The sequence below is a fragment of the Eutrigla gurnardus genome, assembly GCF_963514095.1.
Source record: "Eutrigla gurnardus genome assembly, chromosome: 6".
NCBI lineage: Eukaryota > Metazoa > Chordata > Actinopteri > Perciformes > Triglidae > Eutrigla > Eutrigla gurnardus.
Window position 1 is genome coordinate 10,520,526 of NC_139920.1, and position 22,632 is coordinate 10,543,157.

Below are 22,632 nucleotides of genomic sequence, written 5' to 3' on the forward strand. Positions count from 1 at the left end.
GTTTAATTGCAACACAGATATATGTATAAGAGGAATGTTTTCCTTTTGTAAAAATAATATATTGTGAACAGATGGAAACTCAAATAAGCATCATCTATTGACAGCACTGTGAACTTGTTTCCTGCAAGAGTGTGTTTATCATTATGAAGATGCATTCAGGAGCTGAAAGAATTTGTGTGTTTATAGAAGAATTGAAATATCAGTCATGACACAGAAGTCGAGTAATTAATATCCGCTCATGGAAAGAGAATGGCAACGTAAAGAGGTCATAAGCTTTCAAATTTAGCCCCGCCCTTAAGCTTGTGACTCTAAATGGACCATAATTTACGAAATGAACTTCATGCTGCATTGAAAATACGTTACTGAGGTAATAAATCACGTGAGAATAGGGTCATTTTCTCATAGACTTCCATGTAAGCAGACTTCTTTGTCGCAACCAGAGGAGTCGCCCCCTGATGGTCAGTAGAGAGAACGCATGTTTGCAGAACTGGAGGTTGCTGCCTAGTCCAGGATCACAATCTGTGATTTACAGCTAACAAACCAGAAGTTTGGTACTCAGAGGCTCAGATGTCTGGTGGTTATTATGGAGAAGATCGTTTGTTAGTTGACTTAAATAAGACACCCACTGTTCATTTAGGTGTGGCCTGGTTCAACCTCTGAACTGTTGCCCTCCAATTGGTTCGGTGATTCAGTGAGTGGATGATTCATGCTTTCCTGAATGAAGTGAACACTAATGGTGGAATTTCACTTAGTATATTTCCATTTGTTGCTGCCTTTAATTATTGTGCAGCACATGATCGGGCTCATGTTGTACTTGTTATTACAACAATTATCTGATAGCAGCTAGGGTCACTAGTGACTGACAGTACAGATCAGATGACAACATATGAAGCCTCGCTACAGATGAAACCACCCACAGTAGACAAGAATTGCTCGACAATGAGTTAGTCACAGCAGTGCAGCACATCACCAGGACTCATCTGCCCTCCATGCAGGACCTCAACACCCAGAGGAGAGTTGTGAAAAGCAAGCGATCCTTGAAGACCCCAGAACTATTTACTCTGCTACCATTTGGTAGCACAGCAGTACTGCACAATAGACTGAAAACATACGTTTTGCCCCTCAAGACATCAGGATCCTGATGCTCCACAATGCAAGCTGCACTTTGTCGATCCTTGATGTTTCTGCCTGGTCATGTAACAGAACCACTCAGTATTAAACATGAAAAGACAACAAATTACAACATTTTAGAGAAATTCAGCAGAGCTACCGGCCACAGAGACTAAATGAGCCACTGTTGCCACAGAGAGGACAGTACGGCCTTCAAGCACAACACTAACTTTTACTGCTCAGCCTGCAGCTCCAGAGCCATTCATTTCCAAGTTGAGGCTGTCCTGTTTGCTTCAATAGTTCATGTAAAAGGTTTGAAGCAGACAGTAACTGCTGCATGTGAATCAATGTTAATTATAGGACAGCAGTGATTGTGTTGAGGTATGCTGTTTTTTTTTGTTTGTTTTTTTTACAACATATCTCTTTACTGAGTTTACTACTTCAAAGGTAGTGTCCTAATGCCCATCCTTCATCCTTCATTATTATAATTTGCAAAGCATATCATCGGTTACCATCACTCAGCTGATTTGGTAAATTAGATTTTGTAAATTAGGCACTTGGGCCATAGGTGATTAATAATGATTTATGATGATAATGATTTCAGTCTTGTGAAAAACATGACTGATGACTTGGAAGCGGATTGTGAACTGGCATTGGCTGCAGGATGGGAGACACTTGGGTTGGGATTGGGCAGGATTTAAAACAATTGAAAAGATGAAATATCAAAAGTTGCTGGATGGATGCCTCTACATGTGCTCCATTAAACACTCTCAGAAAATATTACTATGTTATGGTGTGATAAAGATTGAAGACTACTGATCACTCAGCCTGCAGTCATTATCATCCTCCTGCTTTCCTGTAGGTGCATATTTTAGGTCTAGTCGGCCAACCATGTGACGTGGCCAACAGGTTTAATTCCAACCGATCACCTCAGATTTCACTGATCATGACAGAAGGTGCAAAGCTCCACAGGGTGTGTGTCTGCGACCACCACTGTATTGTGTGATTGAGTTCAACTTAAAAACAGCAGCAATGAATTCCAGCAAACAGATCAAAGTTGTTGTATAACATATTTCATAAAATCTTGCCTCAAACAAAATTTTACTCATCAAGCTGTCTGCCCACGTAGCAGCAGTGTGTATTAATTCCATTAGCGGTTAGCTATTAGCCAAACACACCGTCTAAAACAATCAAAGTGAGCTGTTTTCCTCCACTGTTTCTCTGGGAGAAGAGTGTCGTCTAGAGGACGGAGATGCCCTCAGCTGTGTTATCACTATGGCCCCTCCTGACTGGGGCCCAGGGGTCCAGCTCTCTATCATAGCAGACAAGCTGGATTTAAAAGACTACACGATCAAAACATTTAAAAAGATATATTTATCCTTTGTGCAGGGACACCTTAATATTTATGATTATCGCATTCCTTTCAAAATGTGTTCTGCTGTTTGATCAATAAAAGACTCTCTTATTGTATCTCAGTTTAAGATTATTTGATTGTTCTTCACAAAAAAAGAAGGTGTGTCTTGTCTGTGACGCAAATATCCATTTAATTCTATCTAATTGTAAAGTGGTTCCAGTACGTTTTGTGCTGGTTTGAAGCATATTTTCATGATCATCGGGATAACATTTAGAATCACAATAATTTCGGCCAGGATAATTGTGATATGAAATGTTCATATTGTCTATACCAGTTATGTCCCAAAGTAGGCTACTGTGCGCTATCCAGTGGATGCCAATCAACATAGCTAACCTAAATCATGATCTTTCCTCAACCAAGTTGTTTTTGTTCCGGTATGCTTTAGGGCCTTGTGATTGGCAGGCCGCTACCAATGATCTGCTTAGATGACTTTAACACTTAGCTGTAAAGTTGATCATGAATTATGAAACTAACTTTGTTAACAGCTTCAACCAGAATCCAGATGGAACCAGATCCAGTAAGGTTGCTGCTCGAGGTGCCGCTCTGTGTTCATCAGATCCACTCGTTGTTCGTCCGTAGTCCAAATATGGTCACTTCCTCCAAGACGGCGACAAACAGTATGCCAAACTTTGGAGAAGGTGGTTGAAGGAATGAAAGAGGGAAGCTGTGTTCACACGGTCGGATGAATCCGGCACTGGTTAAATGAATTGGAGCTGCATGTAAACGTGCATATTAGTGGAAAATTAATTTTCATTAGCCATGTAAACAGCTCATTAGGATTACTGTCTCTGCTCCCTCTCTTCATTCTCTATGGCAACGTTGCATTTATTAGATCCCATCATACCTGACCTACCACCTACATTACACATGCATGTACATATTGCTGCATCTCATGTGATGCTGCAAGCAGAAGCAGTAATAATGCCTGTGGTTGTTGTGTAACTCCACTCGACTTTCATCAGTCTGCACAACATGAAACTCCCAGATATAAATGATTACCATAAACACACAGTAAGTAAAGCTAAATCTGTTTATTCCATAATCAAAACATTTTTAAATTTAAATAAATGTATAAATTGTGTAAAATGGTTCAACGCAGCAATTTCCATAATTGTATGTTTGAGTTGTCAGTTGCTGGAGCGCCTCTTGCATGCCCCATCTCTACCACAACAAAAAATCACAATAATCATGGAGTTACTGTTACTGTTAAGGCAGAAAACGTATTTGTCCAAAACCATTAATGCCTACGTCCACATACAGCCAAGGCTTCCAACACTTCCACTCTTTTTTTTTTTAGAAAATAAATGATAGCTTATATTGTGTTTTGAAAGATGGACATCCGTGACATTGAGAGTCACGGACCGAGTATGGAAGTGAGAAAACATTGGGTCACCAAGACATTTTTGATTTGGGTCTGCTACAATGAAACCCTTATCCTTTAACTTTAACGAGCCATGACCTTTTGTCGAGTGCTGCCCTTACATCCTGTTCTTTGTTCAGTCTGATTCTTGTTGTTTTGTCAGGTAGGAATGTATTTCGCCTCCTGGGTCGTTTGCTGGGTGAGATGTTTTGTTTTGTTACAAATGTTAGACTTGGGGGGGAAAAAACAGGCTCTTTGAGTCTGTGGATCAAATGCCAAGACCTCTTCAAGTATATTGTTTTATCTGTAGACTTGAGGTTACATTAAGTTTAAGAGGTCAGTTGGAAGTAAACGATGGAACGGGCTTAGAAGTGTAACAAGCTCAGAAGTGAGAAGTGATTGAGAGTGTTTTTCCTTTTTAAAACAGGGCGACTGACTCGTTTTACAATATTAAACGCTACTTCAGGGTTATATTACCTACTACCCTGCGATGCTAATATTCCCAGAGGGGGAGTGTCAGTCTGCTTACTGCTGGTATTGAATTACAACCTATTTCATTAACCCAGGATTTCCTGCAGATTTCCTCAAGAGAATCCCTGCTGCTCCTCAAGGTCATTAAATAGCTTCCTCCTGTACATGACAAGGCCATCGTAATAGGATCCCAGTGGATTCAGACAAGATCATCGCTCTAAAAGTGCTCAAGGGATCTGCAAAGATTCAATAGTAATGAAATATGAAAGGGAAAGTGTGTAACATTTTAAGTAATTTATTAACTAGAATCAATATCTTCATTCATAAATAGGTCCTCATAAGTGCATAATTACCTCTGCCAATAATCTGATGTATCCTTGTTAGTGAAGAATTTCTTATTTGTATTCACATAGAACGGGTAAATCTTCAGGAGGCTTCCATGTCATTCCGCCATTTTGAAGACTGTTACCGCCGCGGAGGGACATGATGCCTATATGCGATTTCGTTCATAGCCAGCGTGAATGAAAGGAGATCACTTCAGCGAGCGGGGCCTCCGGATGCACAGGGTGCATACGCAGGACCGGCTCTCCGGGGGCGGACAGCGACTTTCACAGACTTTTTCATCAGACCATGATGCAGCCATTCCCGGTAAAAGGTGCGCCCACGTCCCACTGTCCCCCCTGGAGCTCACGGAGAGCGACTTTTACCGAGCTTTGTCATCAGCCCATGGTCGACGTCCCAGACAAGACCTCTTACAGTCAGTGTTGTAGAGCAATATAAGCACTTTAGTCACATTCGTTTGTGTTTGTTGTGTGTCTAGTTGTTAGCTGATGCTATATGCTACGACATAGTAATGGAAGGCTACCAATAATAAACCAATAAAAAGTCCTCGAGGAAGAATTGCTTTGTTTGAAATATCGATCATCACCTGAATGAATACTGGTGAAGTGGTATTGGATGACATGTCATAGCTTCTTGTTACATTAAAGGAAAACACCACCGCATTTCCATACTGAACTATGTTCTGCTCTGATCTTAGACGAGGTGATACATACCTCCCTCTCCTCTGTGCGTGCACTCAATGGCTCTTGCGCGCACTCCGCGCAGCGCTAATTTGCTAGCATGTAGCTTGTCCCAGTATATTCCTAAGGATCCAAAGGGGGGTGAAGTTAGAAGCGACCAAGCACTTCCACGTTGTCCCTATTTAAATACGGTTACGTGAGTAGTTACACGACCCAAGTTTGGTTACACAAAATGAAACATGCTAATTTTTCTAAGCGGATAACAAGGATAACTATATAGTATGGCGGAATAACAACTGGAAGCACTTCGACGTCGGCGCAGTAATATCATCACTCAAAACATGACGGGACTATATACCTTCTGCTTGTTTTCACAACCCTGTACGATGCACGTTATAACCATGATGTTTGATTGTTCACAAACTATCTTACCACAACCTGATGCTTCCTCAACTGTGCACAAACTACTACAGGTAGTGCCGGCGGCGGCGTGCAGGTCACGTAGGTTCTATTGACGGAAGTAAGAGGGGGAGCGGAGTGATGATATTACTGCACGTCGAAGTGCTTCCAGTTGTTATTCCGCCATACTAGTTATCCTTGTTATCCGCTTAGAAAAATTGGCATGTTTCATTTTGTGTAACCAAACTTGGGTCGTGTAACTACTCACGTAACCGTATTTAAATAGGGACAACGTGGAAGTGCTTGGTCGCTTCTAACTTCACCCCCCTTTGGATCCTAAGGACAAGCTACATGCTAGCAAATTAGCGCTGCGCGGAGTGCGCGCAAGAGCCATTGAGTGCACGCACAGAGGAGAGGGAGGTATGTATCACCTCGTCTAAGATCAGAGCAGAACATAGTTCAGTATGGAAATGCGGTGGTGTTTTCCTTTAAGGCTAACGTAGATGCAACAAAGCGACGCACTGCGAAATACAATTTCACCACTAGATGGGAGTCATTCCTACACACTGTCTCTTTAACATTATATAATAATAATACAATGACACGTAATTTTTATTAATAGCATATCATAAGTGATTTTTTTAAGCTTAATTTTTTTCCAGCTAGAGCACCGTTCAAGCCTTTTTATTATTTGTTTATACAGACAGTGTGGAAACAAGGAGAGAGAGGGAGAAGACATTGCTGGAAACTGATCCCGGGCCAGGAGTTGAACGTGAGGTCGCCGCATCGAGGACGTTGAGCCTCTGTGCATGGGGCAGCTGCACTAACCACTGCGCCACCGGCTGCCCCAAGAGATGCATGAGATGATTGAAGATACTGAGGAACAATTCCTTCCTGTGTATAATCCAGACAAGAAGTCTGATTACTTGGAATTCTATGAGAAAATTACCCGACTTTATCTCTTGATTCATTATCTAAGTAAACATCGAGTTTATTGTCTCAATCTCTAATTTTAAGTCTTCTTCAATACATGACACTCTCTTGATTGTGTTCATCAGATCCACCCGTCGCTCCTCCACAGTCCAAATATGGTCACTTTCTTTACTGGTTGCAAATTTCAAGATAAAAATATAAAATGGTGATGGACAAAATGCCAAATTCGATGACTACGTCTATGGTATGAACTGCACTTGAAATTTCTGAACAGTGACAACTGACAGCAGTCTCACATGAATGAGTCCTTAGACCTTCTTCATGCATACCTTTCCCATACAAGAGTGGATGATTAAATCACTCACCACAATTAAAAATAAAAGCAAATAAATCTTTAAAGAGAGCATCCCCGTCACATTGCAACTGAACTGCCGAAACTGAAATCAGATAAGTGTAGGTCATAGAAGTGAAATGAGAGTAGAAGGGACATTCCCATTCAAATCGACTTAGCGCTGGAAGGCGGGGCTTAGCCACGGTCAAAATAATTGTATTGGTTGATTTAAACTTGTAATTTGACGACCATGACATGTGCAAATTTAGGATTTATTTATTAATGTATTTATATTTTGAGTATTTAAATGTTCTAGAAAACACTGAATGCAAATGGCGCAGTGTGTTTGATATTAGTCTGAGTTTCCATCCCTCTCTTTCCCTCTCTGTGTCAAACAAGCTGCTGACATTCTAGTTCCTGCTGTGGGGCGATTGGCCTGAGGGAGTCATGTACTGAGTAAAACTCAACTTCACAGAGGAAGTGGAACATGAAATTAAAGGGGCCTGATAAACAGACTGTTGGGTTTTACTGTCAACTGTAACGTTTTTTTTCTCTCTCACACCTCCACCGTGAACAATGAATAAAAAACCCTCACTATTTAAACACTTTCTATCCAGATCATAACATGGCTTATGCATGCATTTGTTAAAGGTGAAATGTCAAAATACAATCAAACAAAAAACATTTCAAACATTTTTAAATGATCTTTCCCTCCAATATTCAAAATCATATCTCAAATGCAACATCACTCATATAATAACAGCACTTTGATTTTTTTCCATTGTTACATTGTTCAGCACTAGTCCCGGCAATTTATATGTGATTTGTTTTAAATAGGAAGGTTTGACTAAGGGTGTGCGTATTTATGAGCAAAATATTGCTCAATTCAAAGTTGTGTACGAAAGACAAAGTTTTCTTCAATAATTCAAGGTGACATAGTGTAAGAAACTGATATAAAAATTCTATTTTTTTATTCCTTTAGTGTGCAGTCTGACAGGTAGCACGATATTATTCTCCTTCTAAATTCCCACAAGGAAACAGTCATGTTTGTAGAAAAAAGGCTTTTATGCAGTCATATATAAATGACAGGAAATTCTACCGAGGGCTACGAGCTACGAGGGGTTTCTGTCCAGATTAAGGCTCCAAAACGGCATCATAGTGTGAGGTATGTGCACAACCTTTTCTTCACAACTACTTCTAAGTCAGAAGTCACCCATGTATCGTTTGGTTCATGTCTTCGTTTTGATTTGTTCTTTTATTTTGGAAGGTCCAAAATAAGGTCCTGTGTTTTACTGTAAATCCTGCCTTTTCTGCCTTCCTCCTGTGTCTCCCAAATCTGCTTTGGTCCCACGTCCATGTTCCTCATCACCCTTTGGATTTTCATTGGCACTTTTTATTTCTGAAGCCTGCTTTTTGCATTGGGTCATTTTTGTGCTAAACCAACCCTGGCAGTACAGAAGAAACTGCCTGGATCCAACCTCTTGTTTTAGGTTGCAGTAAATCAGAAAGTGCAGTACAGATGAAAATGAAAATGAAAATCAATCTGGAGCACTGAGGTATGAAGTGTTTGAGTATTGCTTGTGTTGTTGTACCAAAGACTGTGTATAAGAAGTTGACGTAGTCATCGTGACATCCCCCTTTGTTTTGTGGACTAAGGTTTTTAAAACCACAAGATTTTTTGCACAACCAGTGAAGGAAGTGACCATATTTGGACTGCGGAGGGGCAACGTGTGGATCTGATGAACACAAGCAGCAGAGCAGCACCCTTACTGGATCTGGATCCATCTGGATTCTGGTGTGAAACTGTTAACAGTTAGCATCAACATTACAGCTAAGTGTTAAAGTCATCTTAGTGGAGAACGACCTGTCAATCACCAAGTGCAACCACCCCTAAAGCATATCCTGCTTTATGGTCTCTAAATATGTCTCTAAATGGACCATAATTTACTAAATGAACAGCATGCTGTATTGAAGAAGACTTGAAACTAAAGAATGAGACCATGAACTTGTTTACGAATGTAACCAGATGATATATGGCGTCTATTCATTTCGGTTCTTTGGTGTCCTCGTTTGTCTGTTTTGCGACAGGTATGGCGATCGCGGCAGGTGTGACACGCCCCTTTCCGGCACCTGTAGTGCCGCCGCGGTCTCGGCCGCCAATGCGGGGTGGTTTATATACCCCCCAGTTATTTAGTCTCTGGGTGCAGTCGAATAGTCAAAAAATAAGGTCCTAACTCCTATTCCTAACTCCTATTCCTTGACCTCTGGGGAAAACGTCACGGGGTTAAGGAAAGGCGATAGGAGAACTCAAAAGGATTTAGGAAAAGTCGACCGCGGTGCTCAGAGAATCCGACCGGACTTTCACTAAGCTACGTCATTATAACGCGGCCGCTGATGATTGACAGCTGATGATCGGCACCGGCGATTGATGTGCGTCTGCACTGGAGAAACTACAATAATGGACTACAAAAAGCGCATCGTCCACTTCTCCACATGTTGCTTTTATAAACAGCTGGTTCACTGACCGGCTTCAGGTCCAGCAGCTCCTCCTCCTGTTTGACCGGTTGCTTTATTTACTTTTCATTTGTGGTTTTAGTTTCGTTTTTGTCAAACATTTGTAACATGATTGAAATAAATAAAAAAAAAACATTAAATTATTATCACTGTCCACACACATTTATTATCACTATTCCAATTACTATATGTCTGCATGAAAGTCATTGTTAAATATGTAAATGCACATATCGTTTGTTTTCATTAACGGCCGAGGTGTGCGGCACTTTAAATGTTGCTCTCGCAAAGAATTGTGGGTCGGCGTAATCTCCTTTCCTATCGCATAGGAAGGTCCGTTGCATCCTATGCTAAAGGAGCTCTGAAAGGAAGCATTAGAGCTCCTTTCCTATGCATTTAGAGAATTCGAACAGCTCTTATCATGGCGGCCACTTGTTTACTTCCGGGTCACTTCTTCAGTTAGGAACCTTCCTAAGCAAAAAAGACTATTCGACTGCACCCCATCTCTCTCTCTTCTGCCGAAGCGGGTGCTGCGTGTTGGCAGCTCCGCCGAGCCATCGTATCCCGGCGTCTGTGCGGTGTTCCGCAGGTTGGCGCGGTGGGCCGGGATGGTGTGGGTGTGTGTGTCCCCCTGTCCGGTTAGCTGCCGCTGCTGCCGCACTAATTTACATTTGCGTAAACGACACTCAGAGGTGCTTAAACGCTATTTCCAAAATTCCAGAGGTGCGTAAACGGCGTTTACGTGTGTTTAGCCTGTGAGTATGAGGTTAAGTAACGTTGTAGTGATACCATATCATGTTTATAATATAGTACAGTAATCTAATAGACTATCAACTATAATATCCTGTATATGGTATAATGAAGTGTTATAATATATAGTAGAAAATAGGTGATCAAATAATAATAATAAATAATAATAATATAAATATACATGTATAGCGAGGAATACAATAATTACAAAACGAGTTCAAATCCATAAAAGATGCAGTTAAGCCAGACCTGTCTCCCTGAAGCCCCGATGTCCCGTCGTTCCCACACACCTGAACATGCCCTGGTGGGATTGGAGGAGAAGAGTAGGGGCGTGGTTAAACCCCGTGGTAACCCGACACCCGCCCCGCGCGCATGTGTTCTGCTTTGACTGTAAACTTTCTCCACGAGCCTGATGCGTGCTCGACGCAGCTTGTCTAGCGTTGGGCTGCTGTGTGCCCTGTCTTGCCTCCAAACTCTTGCCTCCAAACTCTTGCCTCCAAACTCTTGCCTCTAATGCCTAGCCTCTCTTTTTACTAGCCTTGCTCTGTGTATTTAGCCTCTGTTTTATTAGCCTTGCTCTGTGTAGTTAGCCTCTGTTTTATTAGCCTCGCTTTGTTTAATTAGCGTTGCTCTGTTTAGTTGTAACTAGTCGCGTAACTTGCGTAAGTATAACCAGTCGCGTTGCTCTGCGTACTTGGCTGTAACCAGTTGCGTTGCTCTGCGTACTTAGCGTAACCAGTCGCGTTGCTCTGCGTACTTAGCGTAACCAGTCGCGTTGTTCTGCGTACTTAGCGTAACCAGTCGCGCTGCTCTTATCGCATAGACAAGCTTTGAAGCTACTGGAGTTCAATCTTGTCTGCTCAGATCAGACCGTGAGTTGTCAGTGGGGGGTAGAGGGAAAATATTGCAGCAGTGACAGTGAAGGACCTGCTAAATATATATTTGTTGCATGGTTTATCTTGGTTTTCTTGTTTGAGTTTCCAGTTTATTTGTTTCTTTGTGTTTTTTAGTTTATTTAAGAGCAGTGACCGCTGCTGGAGCTAGCTGTTTATCGGCCCCCTTTCGCTTAGCTGGACCACTACGGATGGGTGTAAGTGGAACACCATATTTTGTCTGACATTAAAGAAAAGAAGGGGGAGACCAGGGACAGTTGTAACACTTTTTGCAATTTTTAGCAATATATCAAAAACCATTTACACTGGAATAACCAATTTGTTATATTATAAACTTCAATCTGTCAACTGCTGAAATAATGTATTTAAGTGATTTTATGAAATATGTACAGGTTGCAAAATTGATTTTAATACAGTCTGTCCACTGTTACAACCGTCCCAGTGTACAGGGACGGTTGTAACACAAGTCAGGGACGGTTGTAACATGTCTAAAATATACATAATGAATCAATCATATAGTCAAAATGGAAAATATTATTTATCAGTAATGTTATTGTGACTATTAATTTCATGCTTTTAAGTAATGATGACCTTTTTTTCTTACTACATGACAAAAAAGAGGTGAAGCTGTCACATTATAATGCAAGAAAATTATTTAATGGGTAGAACATTTTCATTTCATTCATTTTCATTTCATTCATTTTCGGAAATGATTTAGTAGAACATTTTCATTTCATTCATTTTCATTTCATTCATTTTCTTAAATGATTTAATGGGTAGAACACCTAACACCAAAACAGTTTAAACATGAGCATTCTCAATAACAGAGAGAGGGGAGGTGGGGGGCTCGGTAGGCCTAGTCCGAGTCACAGTTGTGGCACGTGTAAAAATCCCTTCCATCCGTGCAGTCCTTGTGTGCCCAGGCTTTACAGGACCAGCACTGGAGCCAGACCTCCCTTGGCCTGGAGAAGCTCTCCAAGCACACAATGCAAACCTCATTTTCCTCATCAGATGAGTCCTGAATCTTCTGCTTCTTTGGTTTGGATTTTTTCTTGTTGCCGAAATTATTTTTTCTTTTAGCTGCAGACCTGTTTTTCTCAGCCTCCAGTTGTTCTTTCACTGGAGTATCTGTCAGGACAGCGGTTTCCCTTCTTTTCCTGCCCTTTGTTGTCTGCTTTCTTGGGCCAGCTTTTGGGTGTGGACGGATGGACACAGGTGCAAACGTTGTGTCCATAGCAGAGGATGATGGCTCAGGCTCAGGCTCAGGCTCGGACACCACACATGGTGTGCCAGGGGATGGTGTTCTAAGTGGCATGGAGGATGCCACTGTTGCCGCATTGGGTGAAGGAGTTGTAGGCCTAGAGGAAGATGGAACCTCTGGTGTCACTGCTGGCAGTGGGCGGTCTGTGACTTGGGATGGTGCAAAGTCACTGTCACTGAAAATATTTCTATTTAAAGGCCAAATTCCAGTGCATGCAAACCCTGCCTGAATATTTGCCGGTGATGCAGCACGGGGAAGGGCACTCTTCACAATGCCTGGCAGATCATAGATGGTCATTGTGGCTCCTGGATGAGCTTTCATCCAGCTGTCACAGCAGCTGTATATGAGCCTCTTCAGTGGCCCATATACACTGCGATCCAAGGGCTGCAGCTTATGGGAACAGTCTGGGGGGAATGAGAGGAGGACGATGCCATGGCTCCTGCAAAAATCAATCCCTTCCACAGAAAGGTGGGAGGTATGGTTGTCCAAGATATTTAAATTGGTTCTCCTCTTACCTCACTGACCGTAGCTTCTTCGTAAGTCTGGATACCTGTTCCTCCAAAACACACAACCTTAAGTGCGGGGTTCCCCAGGGGTCAATTTTAGGCCCAACCCTTTTTAATCTCTACATGCTTCCCCTGGGTGATGTCATCAGGAGGCACGGCATCAGCTTCCACAGCTATGCTGACGATACACAACTGTACATCGCTGTGTCTCCTGATGACACAGGGCCTTTAGATGCCCTTTTTAATTCCATTTTAGATATCCAGTCATGGATGGCAGCAAACTTTCTACAACTCAACCAGGACAAAACAGAGGTTTTAGTCATAGGTCCTGAAGGCCAGAGAGAGAAACTTTTACCAAAATTAAATAATTTTAAATCATCGAAATCTCTGAGAAACCTGGGCGTGATTTTAGACTCTGAGCTCAGTTTTATTCCACACATTAAAAATGTAACAAAGGTAGGTTTTTACCACCTGAAGAATATAGCCAGAGTCCGCCCGTTTCTCTCACAGGCCAGTACAGAGGTGCTGATGCATGCTTTTATTTCCAGTCGTCTAGACTATTGTAATGCCCTGCTCTCTGGTCTTCCTAAAAAGAGCATCCATACTCTCCAACTGCTACAAAACTCAGCCGCACGCGTGCTGACGAGGACCAGAGGGCGGGAGCACATTACACCAGTTTTAAAGTCGCTGCATTGGCTCCCTGTCCGTTTCAGGATCGATCGATTTTAAGATTCTTTTACTTGTTTTTAAATGTCTTAATGGTCTTGGGCCCTCTTATTTATCTGACCTACTCCTATTATATCAACCCTCACGGACCCTGAGGTCCTCTGGCACCGGCCTTTTAACCTTTCCACAAGTCAGATTGAAAACACACGGGGAGGCGGCTTTTAGTTATTATGGTCCCCGACTGTGGAACAGCCTGCCACAGAACCTCAGGGCCGCAGAGAATGTTGATGTTTTTAAAAAACGGCTCAAGACTCATCTTTTTAGTCTGGCTTTTAATTAGCCTTCTATTATTTTAAGTCTGCTATTTTATTCCCCAAGTTTTAATCTATTATTTTAAGTTTGCTTATTTTAGTAGTTTATACTGATTTTATTCTATCCTATTTAGCTTTTTATCTAGTTTTTAGCTATTTATTTTATTACTGCTATCTTGTTCTATTTTACATTATTTTATCTCTTTTACCGTCGACTGACGGGAACCAGAGTCCCTCATGGTGTGGATGGCCTTTCACTCACCGATGTCTCAGTGCCGAGCCATGTCTCTACAGTTTTAGCCAATGCAGTGCGTGGGGGTGTGTGTGTGTGTGCGTGTGTGTGCGTGGTGTCCATACCTGAGTTGTGTGCATGTTAGTGTGAGTGTGCGAGTGTGTTCCGGGTGGGGGGGTCGGGTCTTTCTTTCTGTTGTTGTTGTTTTTATTGTTGTTGTTGCGTTGTTTTTATTTTCTAAATTTGTATTTTCTGTACGGCACTTTGTGTTGCATTCCCTGTATGAAAGGTGCCTTATAAATAAATAAAATTGAAATTGAATTGAAAATTGAAGATCAGCAGCACTTTGGACTCCAGTGAGGACTTGGTGTGAGTCTGGAAGTGTTTGAGGAAGACCAAAAAGTCCTCCCCTTGCATCCACCCAGACCCATTTGCCGTACCAATACAGCCAGGAGGGCCACTGCTGGTGAAGAAAGGCTGGATTTTTTTTCTGGGGAAGACAAACATTGGTGGGATGGAATTCCCCAAGGCATTCACTGCACAGGCAAGTGTAATAAGTGTCCCCCGTTCTGCAGAGGTGACTGCACCCACTTGTTTGATTCCCTTTCTGGCCACAATTTTTCCAGGGTTTTGCACTGTGGTGATTCCTGTATAGAAAAATATTATTTTATATAGTGCTTTTATTCTGTAATGCTTTTATTTTGTAAGGCTGTAAGCCTCTGGAAGGTATTTCTGAGGGAGATATAGATAATTTCCACCATACCTGTTTCATCCATGTTCCAGATGTCCTGTGCAGCAAATCTGTGTTTTTCCAAGACAGATACCAAGTTATCAAAAAACTTGTTGATGTTTGTCACATTGAAACTTGTAGCCCGTGAGAGGCTTGTAGCCTGAGGGCTTCTTATGGAGAGAGTGGGGTGCCTCTTCAAAAAGGTTGTGAACCAGTCGGCTCCAGCCATCCCCTTCTCTGCCCAGGTTTCGGGGTACCGGCAATTGTAGACCTTTGCCAAATCATAGGCAAACTTCCGGACCTAAATGATATAAATTGTTAGTTTAATACACAACAAATGTACATAGCATAGCCTGCTCTAGCTTAATACATATCTAGCCTACCTCCTTTGGGCTCAACCCATAATATAAATCGGCTGCCTGCACCAGGTAGTCTCTAAGGAGGAGCTCCTGCTCTACTGAGAAAACCCTTTTAGGGGTCCAGTAGCCAACTCTGGGAGGTGCCTTTGATCCCTGGCTCCTCTTTTTGTGAAATCGGTGCAGGGTCACGTGGCAAATGCCATATGATTTGGCCACTCCTCTGACCGACTTTCCCTGTCTGATTTCATCAGAAGCCCTTTCCAGCACAGGAAATGGGACTCCCCTGTCTGTCTTCCTCTCTCTGATGTTTGGCATCACTATCTTCATATAAAAAAAGATTATTACCTCAAAATGTGATTTGATGACATTTTACATTTAATTTGCATGCACAGTGCACATATTACATTGCACATTAAAGGTAGGCTACACTATGCAGTTTTTTTTTGGTTAATTTATCTTAACTTGAATGGTGAATGGTGGCCGTCTCGCTTCCCCCTGGCGTCTGTGAGCGGAATAAACAGCCATGCAACTTTGGGCTAGCGAGAAAACATCAAATAAATTGCCAAAACTGCATAGTTTCCCTTTAATACCAATATCTGCAACTCTATCCCTAACCTTAGCTTGTTTTTAAAATATAAAATAAACTTGGTTGGTGATCCTGGGACGGTTGTAACGGGGCGTTACAACCGTCCCAGTATGACCAAGCATTTTTTCACCTCATGTGAGCTAGCTTGATTGCTACTTTGACACTTGTTAGCCATTTCTATTTTTAGCTTACAACTCAGTGATTCTAATAATACTTGTTTGAATTCATAGACATTTGATCTTATAACAGTATCCAAAAAAGTACATCGGAAAGAAAAGTAATTTTTTTACCTCAAAAACGATCTTTCGTGGATAACTCCGTCAGGAAGTTCCAAATGTGGCTCCTTTGCTAGCAAGACTGGAGGGAAACGAACTGAGCTTGAGCACAGTGAGTGTCATCACTCTAGCTTGTTTCTGATTGGAGGAATTCAAGGTGTTACAACCGTCCCCTGTTACAACTGTCCCTGGTCTCCCCAACTATATAAATGTTTTAGAGCTAACTTAATAAAAATTGTTTACTGCGAGAAATAAAGATTGTTAACTTATACATCATACGTGCCTGTATTTATTTGTGCGGACCTGTGTATGGGATGTTTTCGGGAAACCCTGGGTGCAGTCGTCTTTTTTGCTTAGGAAGGTTCCTAACTGAAGAAGTGACCCGGAAGTAAACAAGTGGCCGCCATGATAAGAGCCGTTCGAATTCTCTAAATGCAAAGGAAAGGAGCTCCAATGCTTCCTTTCAGAGCTCATTTAGCATAGGATGCAACGGACCTTCCTATGCGAAAGGAAAGGAGATTACGCCGACCCACAATTCTTTGCGAGAGCAACATTTAAAGTGCCGCACAACTCGGCCGTTCATGAAAACAAACGATATGTGCATTTGCATATTTAACAGTTACTTTCATGCAGACATAGTAATTGGAATAGTGTTGATAAATGTGTGTGGACAGTGATAATTGAATGGTATTTTTTTATTTATTATTTCAATCATGTTACAAACTTGACAAAAACGAAACTAAAACCACAAATGAAATGTAAATAAAGCAACCAGTCAAACAGGAAGGAGGAGCTGCTGGACCTGAAGCCGGTCAGTGAACCAGCTGTTTATAAAACCAACATGTGGAGAAGTGGACGATGCGCTTTTTGTAGTCCATTATTGTAGTTTCTCCAGCGCAGACGCACGTCAATCACCGGTGCCGATCATCAGCTGTCAATCATCAGCGGCCGCATTATAATGACGTAGCTTAGTGAAAGTCCGGTCGGATTCTCTGAGCACCGCGGTCGACTTTTCCTAAATCCTTTTGAGTTCTCCTATCGCCTTTCCTTAACCCCGTGACGTTTTCCCCAGAGGTCAAGGAATAGGAGATAGGAATAGGAGTTAGGACCTTATTTTTTGACTATTCGACTGCACCCCATCTCTGAGATATTAAAGTTAAAGGAGTATACTCTTTAGGTGAAAGTCCTAAGGTGGCGTTGTCGGTGTTATAGATTCTCTAGATCTGCTGCTCACAGTTAGACGGGGCCAAGTGCACGCCGCCGCGGCGACGGGCCACACAATGTTTACTGAGATAATAAATCAAGGGAGAAGTAGGGTAATTTTCTCATATTCTTCCATACAATAAGAGGAGTTGCCCCCTGATGTCCAGGAGAGAGAATTCAAGTTTAAGGCGTTTCAGCCGGCTTCACTTTAAGAAGCAGAGGTTACTGCCTGTGTTGAGCTGAATGTGGTCCGACTACACAGAACTACCTATGTGTTCTCTAGTCAAGTCCCAAAAAGCATCCTGTTGGGGCATCGTGGTTGGTCACCGGACCTTCCAGATGGTTTATTACACAGAAGGATCTGATTGTCATTAGACACTCTTGGCAGGCACTTCCAAAAAATGTGCCAGGTGATGGATGAACTGTCCGTCAGGAGAAGATTGAATACAAATCTTCCATGAAGACAAACCTTCAGTGTCGTTCTTTGTTTTTCTTATAATAATGAAATACTTGCACAGCTATGCTAACTTGTTCAGAGCCGCTATTGTAGTTTAGAACTAACAGTTGCCTCTCCGCTTCATCACACACACACACCTAGCCACGCTGCCAACAGCTCCTCACATAACTTGAAGCCTTACGGATTTTCATGTGATCTTGTGATCCTGAGACTCTCTCAAGATTCTGTGACATCTGGCCAAGGACCTTTGTTGTGAGGAGCCGGCTGATTTTACTGTCATCTCCCTAGAGTCACTGTCAAGTGATAATCCATCCATCATCAACCGCTTATCCTATACAGCATACATGTAGAGACACACAGGACGGCAGTCTATCACAGGGCTGACATGTAGAGACAGACAGGTAACCAGTCTATCACAGGGCTGACATGTAGAGACAGACAGGTAACCAGTCTATCACAGGGCTGACATGTAGAGACAGACAGGATGCCAGTCTACCACAGGACTGACATGTAGAGACAGACAGGTCCCCATCCTCCATGCCTATGGACTGTGGGAGGAAGCCGGAGAACCCAGAGAACCCACACTCACACGAGAACAGCAAGAACATGCAAACAGTGCTAACCATGACACCACTGTACCAGCCTCAAAAGTAATTCAAATAAAATAAAATATAAAAAGGAAGCATCATGTTACTGCAGATTGTGATATTTCTTGTGTACAAGTGGACATTTTGGTCCGATGGTGCCGCTCCAGGAAAGGTCGCAAGGTTAACAAATCAATCACGGCAAGTACATTTTATTTACAGGCCATTACCACACATTTGTTCAAAGAGCTTGACAATCTGTACAAGACACAACACTCAGTCACAGACCCTTGATTCAGTTAAGGAAAAAATCCCCACTCATCTAATTATCGTCACAGAGTCTGCTTGCTTACAAAATCCAGCTTTTTAGCGAAGCCCCAGTGATGACAACCGCAGTCTCTAATTGAATCTCTGTGGCTAATTTGTTTGAGGTGCTCTGATAATCACAGTCTTTATTATGTTTGCACTGAAAAAAACAAACAAAAATAGAACTTTAAATGAACCAGATTGAATTGTAACACTAATATGGAAATAGCGACTAAACCCAAAGTGTGTCATCAGTGTGGAAACGTTGCTGTTGCTATGAACGTGGGAGAGGAAGGAGACGGTGGAATTCAACCTGAGAAATTACATTTATGCAGTACTCATATGTCATTTTTCAAATGAATCATTAGGCATTATGTGACTCAGCTCAAACACTGATTTTTTCCAACTCAAAGGAGATCATGACATAGTGACATGATTGAGCTCTATTGGTTTTGTGTTCAGGGACACGTAACCAATTTCCATTTGTTTCTTGTCTCTCACCACTAAAGCAACACCAATGCTAAGTAAATTAGGATCCTTTTTGGTACTGGAAACACAAATTAAACATGAATATGCAACATGACAGCTTGTGACATAGTATTAAATATTGAAAACGATTACTTATGGTAATGGTGGGGGTGGATGGTGTGAATGTTGCCCCGACTGACACATTGTTCAGTCACAAACACCTCAACCAAATGAAAATATATACGTTTCAAAGACATTAAAAACATTGTATAATTTGTGTCCATGTAAACAAAACAAAACATTTCATGAACATTTCACAAACTGCTGTGAGACTGTGTTGACTTTTCTGATCTTCGGTCACCGAAGCGATATTGTTTATAATTAATCCTCAGGAGGGCATGTGTGTCTGGTGTGTGTGTGTGTGTGTGTGTGTGTGTGTGTGTGTGTGTGTGTGTGTGCGTGTACAAATCCCATGGCAATCCATCCAATAGTTGTCAAGATTTTTCACTCTAAACCACAAACCTCATGCTGGTGCTCAAAAAAAAAAAAAGAAAAGTCAGAGGATCAACAAAGTCATGAAGATCATCCTCTGGGAACATTGATGTCTTTACAAAAGTTTGTGGCAATCAATCCAATAGATGATATATTTCAGCCTGAACCAAAGTGGTGGGTTGACTGACATTGCTGGTGACGGGAAGGACGTAAGGTTTTACAGTTCTTAATTGCAATTGCTTATACACCTTACAATCTTTTGTAACCACATTTTCTGCTTTGCACCTTTTTACAAAAGGTTTAAATTAGGTCTTAAATCTCTTACAATCACTGTGAAAACGCTTCCCTATAAATGGTAACAAACACACACAACAACACGACACACGTGTCTCATTGTGTCAAAACTGTTCACACAAATAAGACTCAACACTTGGAGACAAACATCTCACTTGTATTTCAGAATGAAACTCTGCAATCAAACCTCACAATCATTTGTGAAAATTTTTTAGCAACAAAATGATACAAACATGAACCATTTGAATGACAAAGCAGCAAGAACACACTGATGCACTTACATAAACATGGTACATACTATATTTTTTCACACTTCTATAAAGATTGTTCCAGTACAGAACAGCTACTTACATTTAATAAATCCAAATATAAAGGCTTCAGAAAAAAATACAGCTTGTTTTTTTGTCCAATCCAGGTTTAAAAAAATGACAAAGAACTGTAGATTTATAGGAGAATGATCAATACAATCCTGGTCCCCTTCTCTGTTCTCATTTTGCTTCATGTTTGTTCTCACAAAAAAAAACTCATTAGTGCTCAATTAGTGTTTTTGTGTCCATCACCATGATTTGTATTTTGAATAGAAATGTTTTTCACAGCAATTGCAAGAGATTTCATTCTGCAAGGTGTGTGTCTAATGTCATAGTAAAGTGAAATGAAACGTGTTTTGTGAGAAGCGTGTTGTAGAATTACAAACAAGTGCAAAGCAGAAATGTGTTTTTATACCTTTGTTTATGGTTTAAAAAGTTAAATTTTTGGTGCTTACATCTAAGTGTTCGTTTTTTATGTGGAAGCAATTGCAAAAAAAACTGTAATAGAACAGCAGTCAGTCTGAGTCTTGGCACGATAAACAGACCTGACGTAAGATCACCGTTTTAGTGATAACTTTGCAAACTTGGACCAGTGATGACGTTACTTGTGATGTGGACGAGGTCATGTGGTCAGACCAGGCGGCAACCTCCGGTTCTGAAAAGTGAGGCCAATGCCGAAGTGCCTTAAACTTGCATTCTCTCTGCTGGCCATCAGAGGGTGAATCCTGAAATGAAGTTTAGTTTCAAGTCTCATTCAATACAGATTGATGTTCATTTATTAAATTATGGTCAATTTAGAGTCAAATAGACCATAAAGGGTTTAGGGCGGGGCTACCTCAGATTGACAGGTCGCTACCACGGCAACGGTACCAATTTTTTTCTTTTCTTTCACGTTAGGTGCAGTGACAAACACTTGTAATGTTCAGGGAAACCCCGGATTTGATAAATTTAACGAAATTCCACATTTTACATTTAATTCAATTTTCATTGTCATATTCAGTTTTCGGTATTGATTACTGTCCTGTAATACTACTGTCAACAAACAAGCCATATAATCGGAAGCCTTTCTTTTTTGTGTTGATTGAAATGTGAGTAGATGTTCTGTACTCAAACAATCTTTCACAATCTTTCTTGACACGTTCTTCAGGGATTGTTGAAAGCAAGTGTTCTCAGGAAGTATGTCCCTGGTGACACAGGATCTTATACCCGATCCTGTGTCACCAGGGACATACTTCCTGAGAACACTTACCAATAATGGTGCAAAATACAATTCCTTGTGACTACTGATGCAAATACTTTTCATATGCATTTTTTTTATTTGTTTTTTTCTTCTTCTCCAGATCCTGTTGATCAAACTGTAACATAATTGCCGATCTTGGGATTTGAACACCTGCCAACCAGTCTAAAGTCACTGGCAGTAGTGACTGAGCTAACCTGCTAGCTGCTAGCTTACACATTCTTATCAGACATACAAATAATGAAACTGAAATGTTCTGTTACCAATTTATTTTCACAACCATTAATTATAAGAGCGCAAGACCTTCATCAGCAAATCTTGTTGACCCAGGCAAAGATTAGCTGTGACTGGGATTTTAACCCCCACCCTCCAAATCTAAAGTCTGTACCATTACCCACTGAGCTATCCAGCAGAATGTGTAGATCAGGGCCTCCTCTGACTCGCCACACTCACTCGCACAGCCAGGTTGACAGCTCCTTCATGTCAGTGGTCAGACAGAGGGAGCTGATGATGTGTCTGTTTAGCTCTGTCTGTACAAACTGTGACTTCTGCTTTTAGGTCACAGTATCAATTCCCATGTTGACAGATATCACATGTTACGGGTTTCACTTCCAGACAATTAGCTCAGTTGGCTAGGAGCTGGTTCTTGGTGCCAGACAATGTGTGTTCAAGCCCCAGCAAGGGTGATAGTTGTCATACATCAAAATACCTGGTAGTTTTTGTGAAACAAATGTACAACATTTTAGAGTCATGGTAGATGATGTTTGACAAAAACATATCAGAATTTTACCTCAAACACTGATTTTTGACTGAATGGCTTAGTCAATTCGTGAAGCCACAGTTGAGTTGCCACTTGCCAATTAGCTCAGTGCAATAGACAATGGTCTTTGGTTCCAGAAATTGTGGATTTCAGCCTCAACTGGTGCAAAATGTGCAACATTACAATGTCAACTGTCTTGCCTTCCTATTCTCCTGTTTGTTGCTCAGAATTGCCTAAAGTTGCCAAAAATAGTCTGGGCCCGACCCATTGCTGCGCAGCAGCTATAATTGTGTTTATTTTTTAAAAGTTTAGTTACACTACTCCCTTCTTTAGGAGGAAATGACACACAGCAAAGAAGCAGCGAGGGGAATTGAACCCTATGTCCCTACAGCAAGGATATAAC